General features: G+C 50.0%; 1 protein-coding gene across 8 annotated transcripts in view; it reads right to left on the reverse strand.

Moving 5' to 3' along the window:
* The window catches only part of LOC135174968 (endonuclease domain-containing 1 protein-like), a 239,753-nt gene that overhangs the window by 20,169 nt on the left and 195,630 nt on the right, over nucleotides 1-23,954 (reverse strand). The window contains exons 1-2 of one of the 8 annotated variants that reach the window (XR_010302169.1): nucleotides 6,527-6,549; nucleotides 186-590 (exon numbers count right to left, since the gene is read on the reverse strand). The exons of 5 other annotated variants lie outside the window; for them this stretch is intronic. The gene's annotated coding sequence lies outside the window, so the exon portion shown is untranslated. Of the gene's footprint in view, nucleotides 1-185; nucleotides 591-6,526; nucleotides 6,550-23,954 lie in introns of those variants that run through there. 2 more of the 8 variants (XM_064142723.1, XR_010302168.1) reach the window with 2 other exon arrangements.

The raw sequence follows: 23,954 nt of genomic DNA on the forward strand, positions 1-23,954 counted from the left end.
TGTGTAGTTCTGGGCTCTCCAGTACAACAAAGACAAGGAACTGCTTGAGAGGGTACAAAAAAGGGCTACAATGATGATCAGGGGACTAGAACATCTCTCTAATGAAGGGCTGAGGGACCTGGGGCAGCTTAGCCTAAAGAGAAGAATGAGGGGAATCTTATCAACACTTAGACACACTTAAAGGGTGGTTGTCAGTAGTCTTTATTCAGCAGTGTTCAGAGACAGGACAAGAGGCAACAAACTTGAACACAGAAGTTCCATCTAAACACAAGGAGGAACTTCTTTCTTTGAGGGTGGTAGAGCACTGGGACAGGCTGGCCAGGGAGGTGGTGGACTCTATTTCTGGAGTCATTCAAAACCCATCTGGATGCTGTCATGTGCACCCTGCTGCAAGTGAAGGTGCTCTGGCAGGAAGGTTGGACTAGATAATCTTCAGAGGTCCCTTCCAACCCCCTGTCATTCTGTGATTCTAAAGATGTCATCTCTAGCTCTTCAGCGCTCACTGCCTCTAGCCAGGAGAGATGGGATAATGCTGCACCTCAGGAGAGTGCCAGATCCTGCTGATACATAATTTTCTGTTGAGAAAGAACCTGTGATTTAAGAGAAATCCCTCAGAAATGCTAGAGCTGCCAGGAGAGACCTCAAATTAAGTGCAACTATGTCTTAACTATGTGTTTTGTCATTTTATTACTGAAATATGCAGATTCTAAGTAGACAGATCCTTCATTCACTGATTGCTGAACACACTTATGGTTAAAGGAGTCAGATGTAATACTTCAGGGAAGATGATAAACCCACCAGGTATTCAGTGCCACATAGGCTGATCTTAGGAGTTCATTCCATACATTCAGAACCATAGAATCATAGAAATGTTGAGGTTAGAAGAGACTTTTGGGATCATGACATTCAACTGCTCACCTTGAGCCTGCCATCTCACCATTCTGCTAGCCACTATCATAAACCCACATCCCTCAGCACCTCACCCATGTGTCTTTTAAGTATCTCTAGGGATGGTGACTCCATCACCTCCCTGGGCAACCTGTTCCAATGCCTGATAACACTTTCTGTGCAGAAAATGTTCCTAATACCCAACCTGAACCTGCCCTGGCAAAACTTCAGGTCATTTCTGCTTGTCCTGTCACTTGCTGCATGCAAAAAGAGACCAACCCCCACCTCCCTTCAATCTCTTTTGAGGTAGCTGTAGAGGCCAATGAAGTCTGCCTTCAGTCTCCTCTTCTGAAGGTTAATCAACTCCAATTTCCTCAGCTGTTCCTCACAGGACTTGTGTTTGAGGCCCTTTACCAGCTTCATTGATGATCTTTGGATATGCTCCAGCATGGATGTTAGGAGGAAGTTGTTGGCAGAGAGAGTGATTGGCATTGGAATGGGCTGCCCAGGGAGGTGGTGGAGTTGTCATCCCTGGAGGTGTTGAAGCAAAGCCTGGATGAGGCACTTAGTGCCATGGTCTGGCTGACTGTCTAGGGCTGGGTGCTAGGTTGGACTGGATGATGCTGGAGGTCTCTTCCAACCTGCTTGATTCTATGATTCTATCTCGATGTCCTTCTTGTACCGTGAGGGTGAGGGCAACATTTACTGTGTTTAAATCAGGATCTGTGTTTAAGAGAGCATCAGCAACGAGCCTGCTCCTCCCAGCTGCAGGGTGATGGTTCTTCTTAGAGTGCACAGGGAGCACGAGCCAGACACTTAAGCTGAGAGCATATGGTGAGAGGTCAGCATGAAACCCTTTGCATTTTGAGTGCCTGAGACATAAGATGTTAATGTTTCCCAAGTGCATTTCAAGGGTGTAGATGTTTATGACTAAACCTAAAATGAACAAAATCTGCTCTCTACCACCTGCTACTTTAATTTTACATCTGGAATATAGGCTGAGGACCAGTTGGAAAAGAGAGAGAGAAAGACAGCATTCAGACACAGAGCCCCACAGTGTGTGGGTAAAGGAGGTAGCCACAACTCAAACCCTGGCCAGGAACATTCCCTAATTAAGCTGTATTCACAAGAAATTGTCCCCTGAAGACAGCCTAACACAGACAAACCATTGCAACACCCCCTTCCTGGGTGACCCTCTCAAAATGACTCAGTCTCCTCCATTTGCTTTGTCAATGGCTGAGATTCACCCTGTTGAAAAGCTACTTCTCAGCACTCCCTTCAGTCAGTAACAGATGAATGTACATTTCCAGGGCACAGTTCACACCAGGCAGATGCAGTGAATGGTATGATAAAAGTGCTGATTTCTCTCTACAAAGGATCCCAAGGTGACAAGCTCTGGTTTACACCTCTATGATTGCATGAAATGAGTCCCACAGGACCCTGGAACAGGCTGCCCAGGGAGGGGCTGTAGAGTCTCACTCTCTGAAGATTCAAGACCCACCTGGACATGTTCCTGTGTGATCTGGTATAGGTGATCCTGCTCTGGCAGGAGGGTTGGTCTGGATGATCTTTCAAGGTCCCTTCCAGCCCCTGACATTTTGTGACCATGCTGCCCTCTCTATATACATGATGTCTGTTTTATACCACTTGCTTAGCCAAAACATAACATAAAAATACAAAAGCTATCCTTTTCCAAAGCCTCTTCATAGAATCACAGAACTATAGAACTGTTGAGGTTGGAAGAGACATTTGAGACCATCAAGTCCTACTACTTGCCTAGAGCTCATTGCTACTAAGCTACTTCCACCCAACCACATAGAATCAACCAGGTTGGATGAGACCTCCAAGATCATCCAGGCCAACCTAGCACCCAGCCCTGTCCAGTCAACCAGACCATGGCACTAAGTGCCTCAGCCAGGCTTTGCTTGAACGCCTCCAGGGACTGTGCCTCCACCACCTCCCTGGGCAGCCTGAAGAAACTTTTCCTAATATCCAGCTCAAACTCCCCTTGGCACAACTTGAGGCTATTTCTTGTTGTCCAGCTGCTTGTTGCACATCAAAGGAGATGGATCCCAACTCAAACCTCCCTTGGCACAACTTGAGGCTGCTTCTTATTGTCCAGTTGCTTGTTGCACATCAAAGGAGATGGATCCCAATTCAAACCTCCCTTGGCACAACTTGAGGCTGCTTCTTATTGTCCAGTTGCTTGTTGCACATCAAAAGAGATGGATCCCAACTCAAACCTCCCTTGGCACAACTTGAGGCTGCTTCTTATTGTCCAGTTGCTTGTTGCACATGAAAGGAGATGGATCTCAACTCAAACCTCCCTTGGCACAACTTGAGGCTGCTTCTTATTGTCCAGTTGCTTGTTGCATATCAAAGGAGATGGATCCCAACTCAAATCTCCCTTGGCACAACTTGAGGCTGCTTCTTATTGTCCAGTTGCTTGTTGCACATCAAAAGAGATGGATCCCCACCTTGCTCCAAACTCCTTTGAGGTAGTTGTAGAGGGTGATGAGGTTTTCCCTCAGCCTCCTCTTCTGAAGATTAAACAACTCCATTCCTCGTAAGACTTGTGTTCAAGGCCCTTCACTAGCTTAGTTCCTCTTCTTTGGACATGTTCCAGCAGCACAGTGAGGGGCCCAAAACTGAACACAGTGTTCACATTCCTCTGCTGCAAACAGCCCTTGCATATTCATTCTCGTGACTGTGGCATGCCAATCCAGCAGGAATTTCAAGGGAGTTTCATAACCCTCTAGGAGGACCTTTCCTGTGTGTCAGGATGTGTGTTGTGCCCTCAGGAGCACAACAGGAAAACAATCAGTGCAGCATGGAAGAGGAGGGAAGGTTGCACCTTATGGAATTCAGTCTTAATGTTCTTAGATCGAGTTGTTTGATGTGGTTGGAGAAGCCAAGAGAGGAGGAGGACCAGAGGTATTCATGTCTTACTTCTTGGGAAGGTTGTCTGGGTTGAGAGTAGTGCTATGCATGTTACTCAAGCCCAGAGCAGCTGTTAGCACCAGAAAAACACCTAGCATGAAGATGAGCTCATGCTAAACTAGCTCTGGGCTAGATGCAAATGTGGGGTGCTTGAGAAGTGAAGTCAAAAGCTCTTTGTGCAGCTGACTTGCTCTGAGTCAGACCTTGTGCTAGACCAAGAAGTCAGCTCACAGAAGCAATGGAGCAAGTCAAAAGTCAGGTTAGCCCTGCTCTAGGCTGACTCTTATGCTTGTCATGCAGCCTTATCCTGCAACCTTTCAGCCCACATAGATGAACTCACAGGGTTGAGCATGACCTGAAAGGACCAAAGAGGCTTCCTTTGTGGCTTGGTTTTATGCTGGAGGCACCAGGCTGAGGGAGCTGGGGGTGTGCAGCCTGAAGAAGAGGAGGCTCAGGGCTGACCTCATTGCTGTCTGCAGCTACCTGAAGGGAGGCTGTAGCCAGGTGGGGTTGGTCTCTTCTGCCAGGCAAGCAGCAACAGAACAAGGGGACACAGCCTCAGGCTGTGCTGGGGGAGGTCTAGGCTGGATGTTAGGAGGAAGTTCCTGCCAGAGAGAGTGATTGGCATTGGAATGGGCTGCCCAGGGAGGTGGTGGAGTCACCATTCCTAGAGGTGTTCAAGCAAAGGCTGGATGAGGCACTCAGTGCCATGGTCTGGTTGATTGGCCACAGCTGGGTGCTAGGCTGGACTGGTTGATCTTGGAGGTCTCTTCCAACCTGGCTGATTCCATGATTCATGGAACATAGACACTACCAATGGGATGTGTGAGAAAATCCTGAGTTTCCCTGCTATGGGTGCAGAATTCAATGCTTGTTTTCACTATAAACATGCAGGTTTAATATACAAATGCAGCAAGTGGGGGATTCTGAAATGGGTATTTCCAGGAGTATGCCAACAAGGTAAGGTGAGTCAAGATCTGTGGTAAGCTAAACTCAGCATTTCCTTTGTCTTGTGGGTTTCTGCACCCACGTGGTTTTGAAAGTGTTGCCTATGGGCAGCACCCATCTTTCCAGGTAGGAGAAAGAGGAATGGGAACACCAAAGGCTGATGTATATGCAGGTCTAACTTGAGCAGGGTGAAATGTGCCATAACACTGAGAAAATTCCTCAGTGATGAATGAAGACTTTCCTCAAGGAGAGGCAGAAAACAACGCAGCAGGGAGATGCTGGAACCTGCACGCAGCCAGCTCAGAGCTCACCTCAGCTGGCTCTTTGATGCCTTTCCCAAGATGAAGGTGCTTCCCCACAACACAAACTTCACAGCAGGGACTGAGTGCCAGGACCCATCTCTCAGCGAGGGATGTTTTCTGGGGCAGAGAAGGGAGCCGATGTGATTAGAGAAGCGTTGGGTGGCAGCAGCCTCAAGTCTGGGCGAGCTGCAATGCAGCTGACCTGCAGTGCACCATATGGGTCCAAGCAGAGGCTCTTGAGAAGCAAAAGCAGAAGTATCTGCTGACACCAGCGAGGAAACCAGCCCAGCAAAACTGAAATTCAGAATGTATGCAGAATCCAGACAGTCTGAGGTGTTTTTTTAAGGTGCTTCTGCATGTTTCATCTTTGGGGTTGGAGCACACCTTGGTGCCCTCACTGGAGAAGAGAAGGCTTAGAGAGGACCATTTCACTCTCTACAACTACCTAGAAGGAAGTTGTACTCAGATGGGGGTCAGGCTCTTCTCCCAGGTATCTAGAGGGTTGCATCAGGAGAAGTGTGGCCAGCAGGCCAAGGATTCTCCCCCTCTACTGTGCTCTGCTGAGACCCCAGCTGGAGTACTGCATCCAGTTCTGCAGCCCCTATTACAAGAGGGATGTGGAGATGCTGGAGCATGTCCAGAGAAGGGCCATGAGGATGCTCAGAGGGCTGCAGCAGCTCTGCTGTGAGCACAGACTGAGAGTTGGGGTTGTGCAGGCTGGAGAAGAGGAGGCTCCCAGGTGACCTTCTTGTGGCCTTCCAGTATCTGAAGGAGGCCTACAAAAAAGCTGGGGAGGGACTTTTTAGGCTCTCAGGGAGTGACAGGACTAAGGGGAATGGAGCAAAGCTGGAGGCGGGGAGGTTCAGAGTGGATGTAAGGAGGGAGTTGTTCAGTATGAGAGTGGTGAGAGGCTGGACTGGGTTGCCCAGGGAGGTGGTTGAGGCCCCACTGTTGGAGGTGTTTAAGGGCAGGCTGGCTGAGGCTGTGTGCAGCCTGCTCTAGGGTAGGGTGCCCGTGGTCATGGCAGGGGATTTGGAACTGTCTGATCCTTGTGGTCCCTTCCAACCCTGACTGATTCTGTGATTAGCAACAGCACAAGAGGGCATGGTCTGAAGCTGAGCCAAGGAAGGTTCCAGTTGGCCATTAGGAAGCACTTCCTCCCAGAAAGGCTGATTAGGCACTGGAATAGGCTGCCCAGGGAGGTGGAGTCACCATCCCTGGAGATCTTTAAGACCTCATGGCATAGGTTAGCTGATGCCATGGTGTTAGGTTAAAAGCTGGACTTGATGATCTCAAAGACCTTTCCCAGGCTCAGCAATTCAGTGGCCCAGCCAGCACCCATAAGTCACATTAGAGTAACCATCAAGCCTAGTCCTGCCTAACCGGGGGGGCCACCAGGCCCCCCCGGCCTTTGTTACCTTCACCCAGTGCACACCACAGGGACTCACCAGTGACGATGGGAGAAGGTCCTGCTGTCTAGCCAGGCAAGCTTCCTGCAGCAGCTTAAAAAGAGGAGTGGGCAGGGAGGGCAAAGTGGCCACACCTGGGGTGGGAGGAGACTCCAACAGCACCCAGGTGCTCTGGGTTTGGGGAGAGAAGGGGAAAATGAGTTGTGGGGTGGGAAATGGGCAGACATGGTAGAAAAGGGGAGGTGGTGCTGCCAGGAGAGAGAGGGAGAGGAAAGGGATGGATATGAAAAGAGGAAAATGGGGGGAAAGGAGGGAGATGGAGAGGAAAAGGGTGGAGATGAAAAGAAGAAGATGGAGGGAAAGAAAGGAGATGGGGAGGAAAGGAGGAAGATGGGGGAGAAGTGGGACTGTAAAAATGTAATAAAAATGAAAGCTGGCCTGTGGGGCTTGTATTGGAACCACTCTGGTCATGGCCAACCCTCTGTCGTTTCTGCTTGGAGTAGTATCAGGAACAGTGTGGCCAGTAGGACAGGGGAGGTTATTCTGCCCCTGCATTCAGCACTGGTCAGGCCACACCTTGAGTCCTCTGTCCAGTTCTGGGCTCCTCCACACAAGAGAGATGTTGAGATACTGGAATGTGTCCAGAGAAGGGAGAAGGGCAACAAAGCTGGTGAGGGGCCTGAAGCACAGCCCTGTGAGGACAGGCTGAGGGAGCTGGGGGTGTGCAGCCTGCACAAGAGGAGGCTCAGGGCTGACCTCATTGCTGTCTACAACTGCCTGAAGGGAGGCTGTAGCCAGGTGGGGGTTGGTCTCTTCTGCCAGGCAAGCAGCAACAGAACAAGGGGACACAGTCTCAAGTTGTGCCAGGGAAGGTCTAGGCTGGATGTGAGGAGGAAGTTGTTGGCAGAGAGAGTGATTGGCATTGGAATGGGCTGCCCAGGGAGGTGGTGGAGTCACCATCCCTGGAGGTGTTGAAGCAAAGCCTGGATGAGGCACTTAGTGCCATGGTCTAGTTGACTGTCTAGGGCTGGGTGCTAGGTTGGACTGGATGATCTCTTCTAACCTGGCTGATCCTATGATTAAACTGGAAGAGGGAAGATTTAGACTAGATGTTAGGAGAAAGATCTTTCTAGTGAGGGTGGTGAGACACTGGCACAGGTTGCCCAGGGAGGTTGTGGCTGCTCCCTCCCTGGAGGTGTTCAAGGCCAGGTTGCATGAAGCCTTGAGCAACCTGCTCTAGTGGGAGGTGTCCCTGCCTATGGCAGAGGGCTGCAGTTGGATGATCCCTGATGTCCCTTCCAACCTAGACCATTTTATGATTCTATGATGATCTTTCTATTCTTGCCTGGGCTTCACAAGATGCAGCTTCAGCAGGAGCCAAATTTATGTCTCTCGAGCTCAGTGTGTGGACAGTGACCCTGCAGGAGCAACGAATGAGGAGCCTGACCTGGAATTTGCCACCTACATACCTTTCTCTTCTCTTTTGAACTCCTCCATCTGACAAAAAAAACCCCAACATTTTCCTATGGTTACAGAAGTTGCTTTCAGCCAAAGGAAGTGGGGAGGAAGGAGTCAGCATGGAATCAAGTCCAACTCCAAATGTCAAAAGGCAAATCTTTATGAAACCATGAGCATTATGAAAAAGATCTGGAGAGTTACTCAAACCAAGACCAAGATAGAGATCAATGTGGGTAAGAGTGGAGCAGTAAGAAAGTAGGAAATACCAGGTTTAGAGCTATGGTTTCTGTGTTCTGGTTCTTGTTTTTAAGTCAGCCACAGACCTACATCACAGAAATCAGCACAAAATGATCCTTTTCAGTGATTTCAGTGGTAAGAAAATGCAGAGCTGTTACCATCAGCCCCAGCATCGTCTCCTGGGAGGTGTGCTACAGGAAACACCACACTGAGACTGTGACTCTTCTTGTACTACCCTCACATTTACTTCTGGACATTCCCTGTGGATGCTTTGCTTGGAAACTGAGGTGACATTGTAGCCAGGTGGGGTTGGTCTCTTCTGCCAGGCAAGCAGCAACAGAACAAGGGGACACAGACTCAAGTTGTGCCAGGGTAGGTCTAGGCTGGATGTTAGGAAGAAGTTCTTCACAGAGAGAGTGATTGGCATTGGAATGGGCTGCCCAGGGAGGTGGTGAAGGCACCATCCCTGGAGGTGTTCAAGAAAAGCCTGTCAGGGGCACTTAGTGCCATGGTCTAGTTGATTGACTAGGGCTGGGTGCTAGGTTGGATGGATGATCTTGGAGGTCTCTTCCAATCTGGTTGATTCTATGATTCTACGATTTGGGCTTTATTTGGAAACTGGAAATGGGCAGGGATGTTGGCAAAACTAGAAGTGGGTAGATTCAGACTGGATGCTAAGAAGAAGTTCTTCATCATGAGAGTGGTGAGACACTTGAAAAGGTTGCCCAAGGTGGTGGTGGAAGCCCCATCCCTGGAGGTTTTTGAGGCCAGGCTGGATGGGGCTTTGAGCAACCTGATCTAGTGTGAGGTGTCCTTGCCCATGGCAGGGAGGGTGGAACTAGACAATCCTTGAGGTCCCTTCCAATGCTGACAATTCTATGTTTCTATGACTCTAAGGTTGGGCTAGGGGCATGCAGCTGCCATGAAAACCTCTATGAGTCTTTCAAAGCAAAACTCTTCTGCAGGATTAAAAGGGTAACACCCCTCTTTATTGTATCCTAGGGCAACTGCTCAGCCAGATCATTCCATCACACAGCTCATCCCTCTTAAAGATCACAGGTGCCCTCCAGCTATTTGGGTGTTATTTGTCAGTGCTTATAACATAAACTCTTCCTCTCATCTGAAATTCCTTCTCTGTGTGCCATGCTGTAGACCAAATTCTGTTACTGCTCTTGGGAATCACTCAAATGTTCACAAGAGAAAACAGAGGAACAGGCTTAAAGATACTGTTTACACTCCAACTGCTCCTACCTGCTCCAGATTATTTTCCTTTAGTTGCCACACAGGTTTCTTATCTAGGTAGCCTTCAAGAGGCCATTTATTCTCAGTTACCCACACAAATTGGCACTTGGGAACAATCTGTCCCTGAGGATAAGTAAATGACATTTACTAATGGCAGGTAAAAACCTCTGAGCTGTGTTGGTTTCTTCACTGGTCACGACCTGATTTTCTAGTAGAAGATGAGCTTCAGTGCAAGCTACAAACATTGCAGTTACTGTTTTTCATTACTATTGTAATTAATTGCAATTAATAACTTCAGTATCTGATGGGGACCTACAGGAAGGCTGGGGAAGGACTGTTTAGAAGGGCTTGCAGCGATAGGATATGGGGCAATGGTTTTAAACCCGAACAGGGGAGATTTAGATTGGACATTATAGAATCATATCATAGAATCAACCAGGTTGGAAGAGACCAACAAGATCATCCACTCCAACCTAGCACCCAGCCCTAGACAATCAACTAGACCATGGCACTAAGTGACTCAGCCAGGCTTTGCTTGAACAACTACAGGTACAGCAACTCCACCACCTCCCTGGGCAGCCCATTCCAATGCCAATCACTCTCTCTGCCAACAACTTCCTCCTAACATCCAGCCTAGACCTCCCCCAGCACAACTTGAGACTATGTCCCTTTCTTCTGTTGCTGGTTGCCTGGCAGAAGAGACCAACCCCACCTGGCTACAGTCTCCCTTCAGGTAGTTGTAGACAGCAATGAGGTCACCCCTGAATTAGGAGGAAGCTCTCCACAATGAGGGTAGCAAAACACTGGAACAGACTTCCCAGAGATACAGTTGAGGCCCCAATCCTGCAGACATTCAGAGACAAACCAGATGGGGCCCTGAGGAATGTGATCTAGTTGAGCTGGACTGCAGGGGGGGTTGGACCTTTGAGGGTCTCTTCCAACCCAATGCATTCTGTGATTCTTTGATCCAAATACTGTTAGGTAACATTATGGATAAAATGAGAAACAAAACAAAACAAACCCCCAAAACAGCAACAAAAAAAGCAGTATGGAGAATTTCTTTTACTTACCTTCTGCCCAGTGATGTGCAAAGGGAAAACAGACATAAGGTATTAAAAACTTTGTGCTTTTACATTTCCTGACTCGATTGCTTGAACAAAACTCATCCTGAAGGTTCCACCTTCCTAGCCTGAAAGCTGGCAGGCTCTCAGCAATCTCCACCAGCAATCCAACACAAGGCAAACAAGGTTTTGCTTTCCAAAATGTTTAACCTGTGGAATTCTCTCCATCTCATCCAGGGACAGAGATGTCACACGGGAGGAGGAATGCCCACTGCAATGCTCCCTGGATAGCGCTGAGACATCTCACAGGGAGGGGACTTTCCCCAGGAGCCACCATCTGTCTGTGCTGCTTTGCAAATGGGAAGGTGAAGCCAGGATATAGGTTTTTTTTTTGTCTTTTCTATTGTTTTTGGGAGGAGGGGGAAGCAAATCTGCTCCGTGTCAGCAACCCCAGTACAGGAAAGTGGGTTGTGTGCTCAACAGTGTTCAGCTGCTGCATGTAGGAAGTGGCATGACACTTGCACACATGCAGCAGTTACTGAGACCGTGGCATGGTGGTTTTGGCTGGGGCCCAGCTGTCTTCCATCTTCACCCCAAAGCACAAAAGCTCTTTATCTCTGAACCAAGCTACCCAAGCCAGCAAGAGATGAAACTGCAACTGGGTTTTGCCAGCAAAACACGACAGTGTTCACCTCGCTTGTGAGCACAGGGGAAATTCTTCACAACAAATGTCAGACCTGGTCCTCCCTTGCCTTGTCTCTGCTGCTCAGAAAACACCCCCTTGGCTGCAGGATTGGGAGCCAGGATTTCCTGAGCTCTGGTCTCAGCTTCGACAGGGACTACTCAAAGCACTGCTGCTGTGTCCTTCTTTGAGCTAGGGCAGAACTAGTTCTGGTCAGTGATTCAACTTCTCAGCTCAGGTTCTTCTCAGAACGGTGCTTGCTGAAACTCAGGGCAGGGACTGCTTCTGGCAGTGACTGCTTCTAGCAGTGACAGTGCTGATGGGGAGAGTCACTGCCAAGGGCTGTGCTGCAGAAAGGCTCTTGCTTAGACTTGCTCCTGTGCAGAACAAGGTCACAGCTGAATCACAAAATAAAGCAGGTTGGAAGAGGCTTCCAAGATCATCCAGTCCAACCTAGCACCCAGCCCTAGCCAATCAACCAGACCATGGCACTAAGTGCCTCAGCCAGGCTTTGCTTCAACACCTCCAGGGACGGTGCCTCCACTACCTCCCTGGGCAGCCCATTCCAATGCCAATCACTCTCTCTAGCAGGAACTTCCTCCTCACATCCATCCTAGACCTCCCCTGCCACAGCTTGAGACTGTGTCCCCTTGTTCTGTTGCTGGTTGCCTGGCAGAAGAGACCAACCCCATCTGGCTACAGCCTCCCTTCAGGTAGTTGTAGACAGCAATGAGGTCTGCCCTGAGCCTCCTCTTCTGCAGGCTGCACACCCCCAGCTCCCTCAGCCTCTCCTCACAGGGCTGTGTCCCAGGCCTCTCACCAGCTTCGTTGCCCTTCTCTGGACACATTCCAGTACCTCCTGAATGTCTCCTTGAATTGAGGAGCCCAGAACTGGACACAGGACTCAAGGTGTGCTGAGTACAGGGGCAGAATAACCTCCCTTGTCCTACTGGTACCTCTTTCATTTTATTGTTATTTTCACTGAAGCTGTTTTAATTTCTTTCCCAAGCCATTAGTCTCTCTCTCTAATTCCTTTTCTCTTCCCTTTGGGAAGGCAGAGGGGTTTATAGAGTCTGTCACTCACCTGTTGGTGGTCCAGCCCCACATCTTGTCAGCTGCAAACTCCTAAATCATCAGCTGATGTCTCCCTACCTCAATACAAGCAGCATAAAACATTTGTTAACTCTGAAAATGACACACACACAGCACAGCCAAGAGGGGTGGAAAAAGGTCTCTAGAAAGGTTCAATCCAAAGCACACCATTTCTGGTGACTGCCTGTCCCATCTACTCATGGCAGGGGGGGGTTAGAACTAGATGATCCTTGTGGTCCCTTCCAACCTTTACTGATTCTGTGATTCTAAAAGCTTTCTTGCATGAGTCAGGGAACAGGGGAAATAATGCAGAAATTAAGTCTTTTTTTAGGTCCCAAATTCTTCTCTTTCCCTTAGAGAATGATCTTATGTCTAACTAGGTTTTATTTCATCTGTGTTGGAAAAAATCAGATTTGCAAACACTTGTAGCTAAACACAGGTATGCCTGCAGGCTTGGCTTGCTTCTCCATCTAGAATGAACAGCAATGAGATCTTAAGTACAAAGTTCTCTGAACAAAGAAAGCATCCTTACAGGCACAGCATATCTCATGGATCTCAGAATCAGGAATGGCATGCAGAAAGTGGAAACTAGGCTAGTTTGAACCTCCTTGTACTAAGCATTCTGGAACTAGACCAGAAAGGCCAAAAGAGAACACAAAACTGATTTGGAGCAGTCTCAAGTTGTGCCAGGGTAGGTATAGGCTGGATGTTAGGAAGAAGTTCTTCACAGAGAGAGTGATTTTCCATTGGAATGGGCTGCCCAGGGAGGTGGTGGAGGCACCGTCCCTGGGGGTCTTCAAGAAAAGCCTGGATGAGGCACTTAGTGCCATGGTCTGGTTGACTGGATAGGGCTGGGTGCTAGGTTGGACTGGATGATCTTGGAGGTCTCTTCCAACCTGGCTGATTCTATGATTCTATGATTCTATGAAAAGCAGGATAATTTTGGTTGGAATAGGCTTTTAAAATCATAGAATCATAGAATCAGTCAGGGTTGGAAGGGACCACAAGGATCATCTAGTTCCAACCCCCCTGCCATGGGCAGGGACACCCTGCCCTAGCCTAGGTCAGCCTGGCTAGAGCCTCATCCAGCCTGGCCTCAAACACTTCCAGCCATGGGGCCTCAACCACCTCCCTGGGCAACCCATTCCAGCCTCTCACCACTCTCATGATGAACAACTTCCTCCTCACCTCCACTCTGAACCTACCCATCTCCAGCTTTGCTCCATTCCCCCTAGTCCTGTCACTCCCAGAGAGCCTATAAAGTCCCTGCCCAGCTTTTTTGTAGGTCCCCTTCAGATCCTGGAAGGCCACAAGAAGGTCACCTGAAAGCCTCCTCATCGAGTCAAACTGTTCTCCAACTACCAAGTTTGGTTCCTTCATATGTCCTCTGACCATCATAACACAACCAGGAGGAACTTTGATCTGCTGTACACTGCAGAAGTTTGGTGTGACACCTGCAGAGATGAAAGCAGCCAGAAGCAGACAGTAAAAAGGTTTCTCTATCTTTCTGAGTACTGGAGCAGGCTCTCTGGTAAGGTAATGAGGGTCTCTGTTATGGGATGTTCTTCAAGTGAACCAGAAGTGTAACTTCTTCTGGGGTTTGGTTGGGAAGTGAGGTCAGCCACACATCTTGATCTCTAATCTTATGACTCTGCTTGAGTTTGCTGTCAATTTACTATGTGCCTGAGATCAAATGACTCATATTTTTTGGAGCAGTGTTCCTCCCTCCATCATGTCATAAAGTTCAGTCTTGCTCAGTTACCCTGAAAATTACTAACTGGTGAAAATGTGCCATGGAGGTGTGGAAGATTCCACAGCTGCCTGATTAAACAACATCTGGTGTGCTTCTGACCAACATCCTTCAAAAGTGTATAAAACCAAACAATTGGGTGGCAAATGGCTGAGAGCAGCCCTGAGGAAAAGGACCTGTGGATCTTGGTTAAAGGAAAGCTCAACATGAGCCTGCAGTGGGAGTGCAGCCCAGACAGCAACTGTGTGCTGGGCTGCAGCAAGAGCAGTGTGCCCAGCAGGGCAAGGGAGGGGATTCTGCCTCTTTACTCTGCCCTCCTCAGACCCCACCTGGAGTCCTGTGTGCAGTTCTGGAGCCCCCAACACAAGAAGGACATAGAACTGTTGGAACAAGTCTAGAGGAGATCCATGAAGATGCTCAGAGGGCTGCAGCAGCTCTGCTCTGAGGACAGGCTCAACTCTTGTTGGGGCTCTTCAGCCTGGAGAAGAGAAGACTTTGAGGAGACCTTACAGTGGCCTTCAGTATCTGAAGGGGGCTACAGGAAGGCTGGGGAGGGACTATTGACAAGGTCTTGTGATGACAGGAAAAGGGGTAATGGCTTTAAACAGGCAGAGGGAAGATTTGGAATGGATGTTGGGAAGAGATTCTTTGCAGTGAGGGTGGTGAGACACTGGCACAGGTTGCCCAGGGAGGTTGTGGCTGCTCCCTCCCTGGAGGTGTTGAAGGCCAGGCTGGATGAGGCCTTGAGCAACCTGTTCTAGTTCCAATGCCAATCACTCTCTCTGCCAACAACTTCCACCTAACATCCAGCCTAGACCTCCCCTGGCACAACTTGAGACTGTGTCCCCTTGTTCTGTTGCTGCTTGCCTGGCAAAAGAGACTTTCTACACGGTCCAAGGGGAATACTGTGGAGCAGCATGCCCACCTGAGGAGCCTCTCCTTTCAAACTGCTGTCTGAGAAAGGATCACAGCTACTGAGTGGTTTCTGAGGGAACAAGGAGGATGGTTCAGTGTTATTATATGGCTTCTACAAACATCATCATCATCTACATGGTGAGTGGACTTCAAGGAGAAGACAGAGTTGGAAAGGAGAAGGTCTGCACCAGAGTGAAGGAGATGAAGGAGTGAAGGGGTGAAGGTTCATGGATGAGAAGGCTGAATAGCTGAAACACAACATCTTTCCTCACTAAATAAAGCCATTAAGGTGCAGACTCAGCTGGAGATTAAAGCCTCCCATACACAGAATCACAGAATCAACCAGGTTGGAAGAGACCTCCAAGCTCATCCAGTCCAACCTATCCCCCAGCCCTAGCCAGGCAACCAGACCATGGCACTAAGTGCCTCATCCAGTCTTTTCTTGAACACCTCCAGGGACATAGGTGTCTCCATGTGAGCCAAGTATCAGAGTTCCCACCATGGCCAGAGAAAACCTGGTCAGTGGATGTGATTCAGTTGGCAAAACACAAGGGCACAGCTGACCAGACACTAAGTGTCTGGAGTTACTCAAGATGCCTCAGGACATCTGAGAAGTCCACACAATCCCAGCAGATATAACATGGGATGTATAGAAAGAAGCTCCTGCCCTTCTCCACTGGCAGATGGAAACCAGAGGCATCTACATGAGACACCTCTATATAGGCAGTTAAATTGCATCCATGTGATCTGCCCTGAAGTTAGCAAGCTGTGGAGCTACTTGTTTAGGTCTTTGCCCCTTCCTTCACCTGCAGCCACCAAGATGGACCAGGAAGGCTCTTTACACTGGAGCAGGAAACAAGAGTATTCTCTGGCCAACAGCTGAGTCCTCAAAGCTTCTCTGATAGTAACCAGAAGAGCATGAGGTTTTCCAGCAGCAGTCCTGCCTGCTGTCCCAGGTCCCACAGGTTACTCAGCATCAGGACCAAGAAACATCAAGGCTTTGGTTTGGTGGGGGCTAGGGTGTGGTAAACAGGCTGAAGCAGCCCTTGCCACTCACAGAGGAGTTTGTCATGACAGTGTGACACCACAGACCCAGCTTTGACCTGCTTGTTCTCAAAAGGCAGAAAGGTTCACATGCCTCTGTCTGCAAATAACAGCAGCTGCACTTGGGTTTTGCTGTAGGAAGTTCTCACTAATGGGGAGAAGAGAAAGTTCCTTTGTTAGCATTTCTGGTTCTTTGTTCTGCAACCACCAATGGAACCACCCCAATATCACATCCTTTTTTTGTGCCTGTCACCTGTCCACTGCTGCCCCACTGGACTACAGTACCCCCTGGCATCACTGGGATCTTCACCTCTCAAAAACAAAATACACCACCATTTGTTTCTTGTCTTTCCTCTGTCCTCCTCAGCAGGTGATTTTCCCCAGCTGTCCCTCCACACAAACCACTACTGCTGGCAGTAATTTTCAGCTCCTGAGCTAAAGATCTAACAGCAGCTGGTAGTATAGCTCCTGTTTCCAAACAAACCAGACAATCAAACCCAGTTCCTTCTTGTAATGGTGTTCTGCCTTCTGTGAACCTGCTGTCACACCCCCTGTGCTGGTGGTGCTCCTCACCCTCCACGCTCACGCTCCTCCATCTATCTCTACTGTGGCCACACATAGGAAAGTGCCACCAGAAAGGACCAATATGGGAGTCTCTGATGCAAGTTCATCACCTTGAGCTGAAAATGCTTCAGCTGTCTTCCATCTGCCCTCACTCACTGAAAGTGTTTCAGCTGTCTTCCAGCTGTCCTCACTCATAGCATCACCACCTTCAGCCCAGTGTATAAGCATCAAGCCCAGTGTATAAGCATCAAGGGAGGTGGTGGAGTCACTGTCCCTGGAGGTGTTCAGAAAATGCCTGGCTGAGGCACTTAGTGCCATGGTCTGGTTGATTGTCTGGGCTGGGTGCTAGGTTGGCCTGGATGATGTTGGAGTTCTCTTCCAACCTGGTTGATTCCATGATTCTAATATCCAATCTAATATTGTCCTCTTGTGTCTTCTGCTGACATCCTACCTTCACCCCAGGAAACTTGGAGGCATCACATCCATAGGTATTTGTGCCTTCCATCCTGCAAAAGGATCATTTGGACCAGATGATCTCCAGAAGTCACTTCCAACCCCTACCATTTTGTGATTGCAGTTTCCCATGACTGAGCTGCTCTGGCACAGTCTAGCTAGCAAAATGCCCAGAAATTTCTCCACAGGACTGAGAAAACTGCCAGTTTACCTCTGTTTTGTGATGCTGGCAGAGAACTCCAGCCTTGTGCCAGCTAAAGCAGCAAGCCTTGGCAGTTCTTGGCTGGATGACCTGCTGTGGTAGAACAGCAATGACTGAGGCTTGCACTGACATGGGCAGAGCTCTGCAAGATCTGTTACTGAACTAAACTCCTGGCAGCCACTGGGGAAGAGGTTGACTTTGTGTCAAAGTGACATCAGAAGCAGCAGAGAGGAGAAATTTGCAGGCTGTGTTTATTTCCAAACACACTGAGAAACTATCCTGAGCTGCAGCTGATGGAGACTCAGGGGAAGCTTTCCCCAGGGAATGTGGATGGGTTTAAAGTCCAGCCTGATCTAGGGTAGGGTGTTTGTGGCCATGGCAGGGGGGTTGGAACAAGATGTTCCTTGTGATCCCTTCCAACCCTGACTGATTCTATGACTCTAAGGTGGCTTGTGGCCAAGCCAGCCCCATGGGAGGGTTCTCGGGGTGTAGGTGGAGGCAAACCCAGAACACAGGGAGAGGAGGGGAATCCTCCACATCTCTAGGGCCAAAGGAGGAAATGACTTCTTTGGTTGCTTGTCTTCACAGAAAAGAAAGCCTCCAGGTCTCAGAGCAGCAGGTGGGTGGTGTGGTTTCTGTGAGCATGCTCTGTGTGTTCCCCAGAGGCGCACTGACCGGCAGCATCATCAACACAAACACCACTGCTCTCCCTCCTAGAGCAATCTGGGATGCTCTTCTCTTCCTGCCACCTTATGTCTCCCTTGTCCTCACACATCCAGTCCCTCTGGTTAACCCATCCCTGGAGGGTTCTGCTCCAGCCAGGGCTGTGGCAGAGAGATGCTCTTTCTGATGAGCAGTGTTCCCAAGAGCATTTCATGGCTCTTCTGCAGAGTCAGTTAGTCCTAAGTCAACCTTGCTGGTCGTGATACTGAACTGTGGTGCATCCTTGAGCCTCATGTGGGCCCTCAATGCCAGCTCACCACCAGTGAGAGGCACTGGAGAGGACATGGGACCCAGACCATGAAGAGTAATAACTGGTCTATATGGCCCAGCATCACTTCAGCTGCTCCCTCTCCCTGTGGCCTTCATCCATCACCCTTCACCGGAGCTCCACCAGGTGAGGAAGGTGTCCCCTTGCTTCAGCAGTCAGACGCTCTGGGTGAGTGCTTCTGCTCACTGCTTCCACGCTGCTACCAGAGCAACTCTGGTGATGCCAGCAGTGCCAGACCGGCTCCCTGAACACGGTTCTGCTTCCCTCTAGTGACAAGGTGGCCTCACATCAGCAGAAGTGAGCACAGCACAGCTTCGCCATCTGTGGAGAAGGCTCTTCCCTTTGGCCCGTTGAGAGCTGGTCCTTGGGCTTGGAGCCCTCACTGCATGCCTCAAGAATGTGTGGTGGGAGCCCCTCCATGCCCACCGAGTTGTGCAGACCTTGGCAGGGAGGGTTCTGATCTAGATGGTGAGGCACCCTCACAAGTCTGCAGGCAACAGGAAGCTGAGTGGTGTGGTTGGTAGGGCTGAAGGATGCGATGCCATCCAGAGGCACCTGGACAGGCTGGAAAAGTGGGCTCAGGAGAGCCCCAGGAGGCTCAGGTAGCCAAAGTCTCAGGGCAGTCATTATCATCAATACAGGCAGCACAGGGGTTGGCCAAGATGACTTTCAAGGGTCCCTTCTGTGACTCTGAATGCCTCTGCATCTGCAGCACAGGGGTTGGCCAAGATGACTTTCAAGGGTCCCTTCTGTGACTGTGAATGCCTCTGCATCTGCAGCACAGGGGTTGGCCAAGATGACTTTTGAGGGTCCCTTCTGTGACTCTGAATGCCTCTGCATCTGCAGCACAGGGGTTGGCCAAGATGACTTTTGAGGGTCCCTTCTGTGACTCTGAATGCCTCTGCATCTGCAGCACAGGGGTTGGCCAAGATGACTTTTGAGGGTCCCTTCTGTGACTCTGAATGCCTCTGCATCTGCAGCACAGGGGTTGGCCAAGATGTCTTTCGAGGGTCCCTTCTGTGACTCTGAATGCTCAACATCACTGCCTCTGCATCTGCAGCACAGGGGTTGGCCAAGATGACTTTTGAGGGTCCCTTCTGTGACTCTGAATGCTCAACATCACTGCCTCTGCATCTGCAGCACAGGGGCTGGCCAAGATGACTTTCAAGGGTCCCTTCTGTGACTCTGAATGCCTCTGCATCTGCAGCACAGGGGTTGGCCAAGATGACTTTTGAGGGTCTCTTCTGTGACTCTGAATGCCTCTGCATCTGCAGCACAGGGGTTGGCCAAGATGACTTTTGAGGGTCTCTTCTGTGACTCTGAATGCCTCTGCATCTGCAGCACAGGGGTTGGCCAAGATGACTTTTGAGGATCCCTTCTGTGACTCTGAATGCCTCTGCATCTGCAGCACAGGGGTTGGCCAAGATGACTTTCAAGGGTCCCTTCTGTGACTCTGAATGCCTCTGCATCTGCAGCACAGGGGTTGGCCAAGATGACTTTTGAGGGTCCCTTCTGTGACTCTGAATGCCTCTGCATCTGCAGCACAGGGGTTGGCCAAGATGACTTTTGAGGGTCCCTTCTGTGACTCTGAATGCCTCTGCATCTGCAGCACAGGGGCTGGCCAAGATGACTTTTGAGGGTCCCTTCTGTGACTCTGAATGCCTCTGCATCTGCAGCACAGGGGTTGGCCAAGATGACTTTTGAGGGTCCCTTCTGTGACTCTGAATGCCTCTGCATCTGCAGCACAGGGGTTGGCCAAGATGACTTTTGAGGGTCTCTTCTGTGACTCTGAATGCCTCTGCATCTGCAGCACAGGGGTTGGCCAAGATGACTTTTGAGGGTCTCTTCTGTGACTCTGAATGCCTCTGCATCTGCAGCACAGGGGTTGGCCAAGATGACTTTTGAGGGTCTCTTCTGTGACTCTGAATGCCTCTGCATCTGCAGCACAGGGGTTGGCCAAGATGACTTTTGAGGGTCTCTTCTGTGACTCTGAATGCCTCTGCATCTGCAGCACAGGGGTTGGCCAAGATGACTTTTGAGGATCCCTTCTGTGACTCTGAATGCCTCTGCATCTGCAGCACAGGGGTTGGCCAAGATGACTTTCAAGGGTCCCTTCTGTGACTCTGAATGCCTCTGCATCTGCAGCACAGGGGTTGGCCAAGATGACTTTTGAGGGTCCCTTCTGTGACTCTGAATGCCTCTGCATCTGCAGCACAGGGGTTGGCCAAGATGACTTTTGAGGGTCCCTTCTGTGACTCTGAATGCCTCTGCATCTGCAGCACAGGGGCTGGCCAAGATGACTTTTGAGGGTCCCTTCTGTGACTCTGAATGCCCACCATCACTGCCTCTGCATCTGCAGCACAGGGGTTGGCCAAGATGACTTTTGAGGGTCCCTTCTGTGACTCTGAATGCTCAACATCACTGCCTCTGCACCTGCAACCTACTTGTCCTAGCCTGCAATTCTTTGTCACCTCATCACTCAGGCACAGCAACACAGATGCTCCACGGCCCCAAGGCAGCCCTGCACCACCTCTGCTTGGTGGACACATTCATGACTCACTGCACCTGATGTCTCCCATAGCTGGGCCCCATCACCACAGCTTGCTCACCAGTGATTTGTCTGCCTGCTCATGTTGAGTCCTGGTCTTCAGGTTGGCCACTTCTGCACATTCCTTCAGCAGGAGATGACTTCCCTTTGCCACATCACTGATCAGTTTTGTCTCTGCTTACTGTTCTGCTTCATCACTGCCTTGTTTCGGGAAAAGGAGCTTTTCAGGGAGGTGATTCACTGCTCTGGAGCTCTTTCTGCACACTCAGTCCACCAGTTGTCCTGTCCTCACCTCTTTGATGCTGCTTTCTCCAATTTACCCATTCCTCAGAGCAAATTGATTCACCATTCAGGTTTATTTTTGGCTTCCAGCTGTTGGCCTCCTCACAGCTGCCTCAAGCTGGTGTGCTCCTCTCTGCTCCCCCAACACTTCATCTCTCCTCATTTTCCTCCTGCTGATACTCCTAACCAGCCTCCTCATCCTCTTTCCCTGCTTTCTCCACCATGCAGTGCTCAACCCCACTGATGATTATGACAATTCAGAGGGCAGCAGCACCGTGGGAGAAGTTTTGCCTGGCAAATATGCAATGCTCAACCCTGATGACAATTATGACAACTCAGAGGGCAGCAGCACTGTGGGGGAAGCTTTGCCTGGCAAATATTGGTCAAGCACTGGAACAGGCTGCCCAGGAAGTGGTGCATTCACCGTCCCTGGAGATAATCAATCAGTAAGTGTGTAGATGTGGCACTTGGGGACACGCTGTAGTGGGCAGGATGGTGTTGGGTTGATGACTGGACTACATGGTCTTAGAGGCCTTTCTCAGCCTTAATGATTCTGTGAAATACTGTGTCCAGCTCTGGGCTCCTCTGTTCAAGAAGGACAGGGAACTACTGGAAAGAGTCCAGTGCAGGGGCATGAAGATGATTAGGGGACTGGAGCATTGCTATTACAAGCAGAGGCTGGGAGACCTGGAGCTGTTCAGCCTGGAGAAGAGCAGACTGAGGAGAGTGCTTATAAATGTATCTAAAGGGTCATGAGGATGGGCCTAGGCTCCTCTCAGTAGTGACCAGTGGTAAGACAAGGGGCAAGGTGTACAGATCAGAACACTTGGACTTAGGGAGACTCTTCTTTCACTTGAGGGTGATGGAGGACTGGAGCAGGCTGCCCAGAGAATTTGTGGAGTCTCTTTCTCTAGAGACTTTCAAGACTCACTTGGATGCATTCCAGTGCAACCTGAACTAGGCAAACCTCCTTTAGCAGGGGGCTGAATTAGATGATGACCCTCAGAAGTCCCTTCCAACCTCTCCCATTCTATGATTCTACAATCTGGAGGCAAGAGAGGTGGGGTGAGCAGGGCTTCAAGCCCAGGTGCTGTCAGCATCTGAGTACCATGTTTAAGGGCTGTCACCACTTCCCTGATCCAGGCTGAACACACAGGACAGCAGGGTTCAAACCCACCTGCAGGTATGCACCCACAAGTTAGCACTCAATAACCTCCCTTGCCATTGGTCTTCTCTCCCTTGTCTCCTGTGTTCAGAAGGGATAAAAGTCAATAGCTGTGATGTAACCAACCTGTCACTGCATGCACAAGGTCTCCTCAGTGCCAGGGTGGCTTTGACCATTAGCTCCTCTCTGTGAGCTGCTAAAACCAGCGCAGTCATGAGCTCCTGTGGGGGAGATACTAGGCAGCTGGATGCCAACTGCAGTGTTTAAAGCCAAAATGTGGGTCTGTTAATCTCCAGCTCAGCTGTTCTTTAATCTGAGAGGCAGCTCAGTTCTGCAGATGCTCTCAGCACGAGTGTGATGCTGGCCAGGCAGAAGGCCATGTCCCAGGCATTGCTATGGAGCTCTGTCTGATTCTTCCCCCACACCAAGCCTTCCTGGATGTACAAACTCATGCAAGGTCTCAGCAGTGAGATTGAGCCACTGAATGCTCCCCAGGCCACCCACCTACAGGAGCCATTGGACACAGGACTCAGTAGTGGTAGGCAGACACTATCCCTCTTCACTTGGTGGCTAGTCTCAGACCATGCCACCACATCAGCTTTGCCACTCTCCAAAGCTCAAGTTTACACAGCTGCAGGCACCAGGCAATTCTCCCTCATGCCAAAGTCTTTTCCTTCCCTCATTCCACTCAGCAAACAGGCTCTGCTGTGATTCCAGCTCCTTCTGGGGCAGCATGAGATAGCTGGGAGCACAGCTCGGATCACAAGGGGACAAGCGAGCAGCAGATGCCTTTTGCAGCCCATGTACAGCCAAATTTGTGCTGTGCTAGGTCTGGGGAGCTATTTAGAACCTTCCCACCAGCATATCATTTAGAGCCAAGCCAAGCATCTTCTAGAATCATAGCATCAGGCAGGGTTAGAAGGGACCACAAGGATCATCTATGATAATAATTCTGTGATTATTTATGATCAGCCAGTTCCAACCCCCCTGCCATGCCCAGGGACACCCTACCCTAGAGCAGGCTGCACACAGCCTCAGCCAGCCTGGCCTTAAACATCTCCAGCCATGGGGCCTCAACCACCTCCCTGGGCAACCCAGTCCAGCCTCTCATCACTCTTGTGCTGAACAACTTCCTCCTCACATCCAGGCTGAATCTCCCCACCTCCAGCTTTGCTCCATTCCCCCCAGTCCTGTCACTCCCTAAGAGCCTAAAAAGTCCCTCCCCAGCCTTTTTGTAGGCCCCCTTCAGATCCTGGAAGGCCACAAGAAGGTCACCTGGGAGCCTCCTCTTCTGCAAACTGAACAGCCCCAACTCTTTCAGTCTGTGCTCACAGCAGAGCTGCTGCAGCCCTCTGAGCATCCTCCTGGCCCCAGAAACCTGAACACATTGCAGAAGATGCTCTCAGGTTTGGCATCATGTGGAAAGGAGCTGCCTTACCTTGGCTTGCTGTGGTATGGCCTCCACCAGCATGTGCTACAAGGCACAGATTGCACCACCTTCTGCTTTGCCTCCCCAAGCCTGAATTAGCTCTGCTGGAGATCTGCACAGATGCTTTTTCTCCACTAGGCTGCAGCATTAACTTTTCTTTCCTCTCTTTGCCAAACCAAAGAAATAGGACTTTCCTCTTGCCCATCTCTGACACCACACCACCACCACCCCCCAGAAACCCAGAATTGTTTCAGTTGGAAAAGACCTTTAAGGTCCTGGAGTCCAATCATTCTCAAACTCTACCAAGTCTGGTGCTAAGACATGTCCCTCAGCACCACATCTCTGTGTCTTT

The sequence above is a fragment of the Pogoniulus pusillus genome, chromosome 4 (assembly GCF_015220805.1).
Source record: "Pogoniulus pusillus isolate bPogPus1 chromosome 4, bPogPus1.pri, whole genome shotgun sequence".
Taxonomy (NCBI): domain Eukaryota; kingdom Metazoa; phylum Chordata; class Aves; order Piciformes; family Lybiidae; genus Pogoniulus; species Pogoniulus pusillus.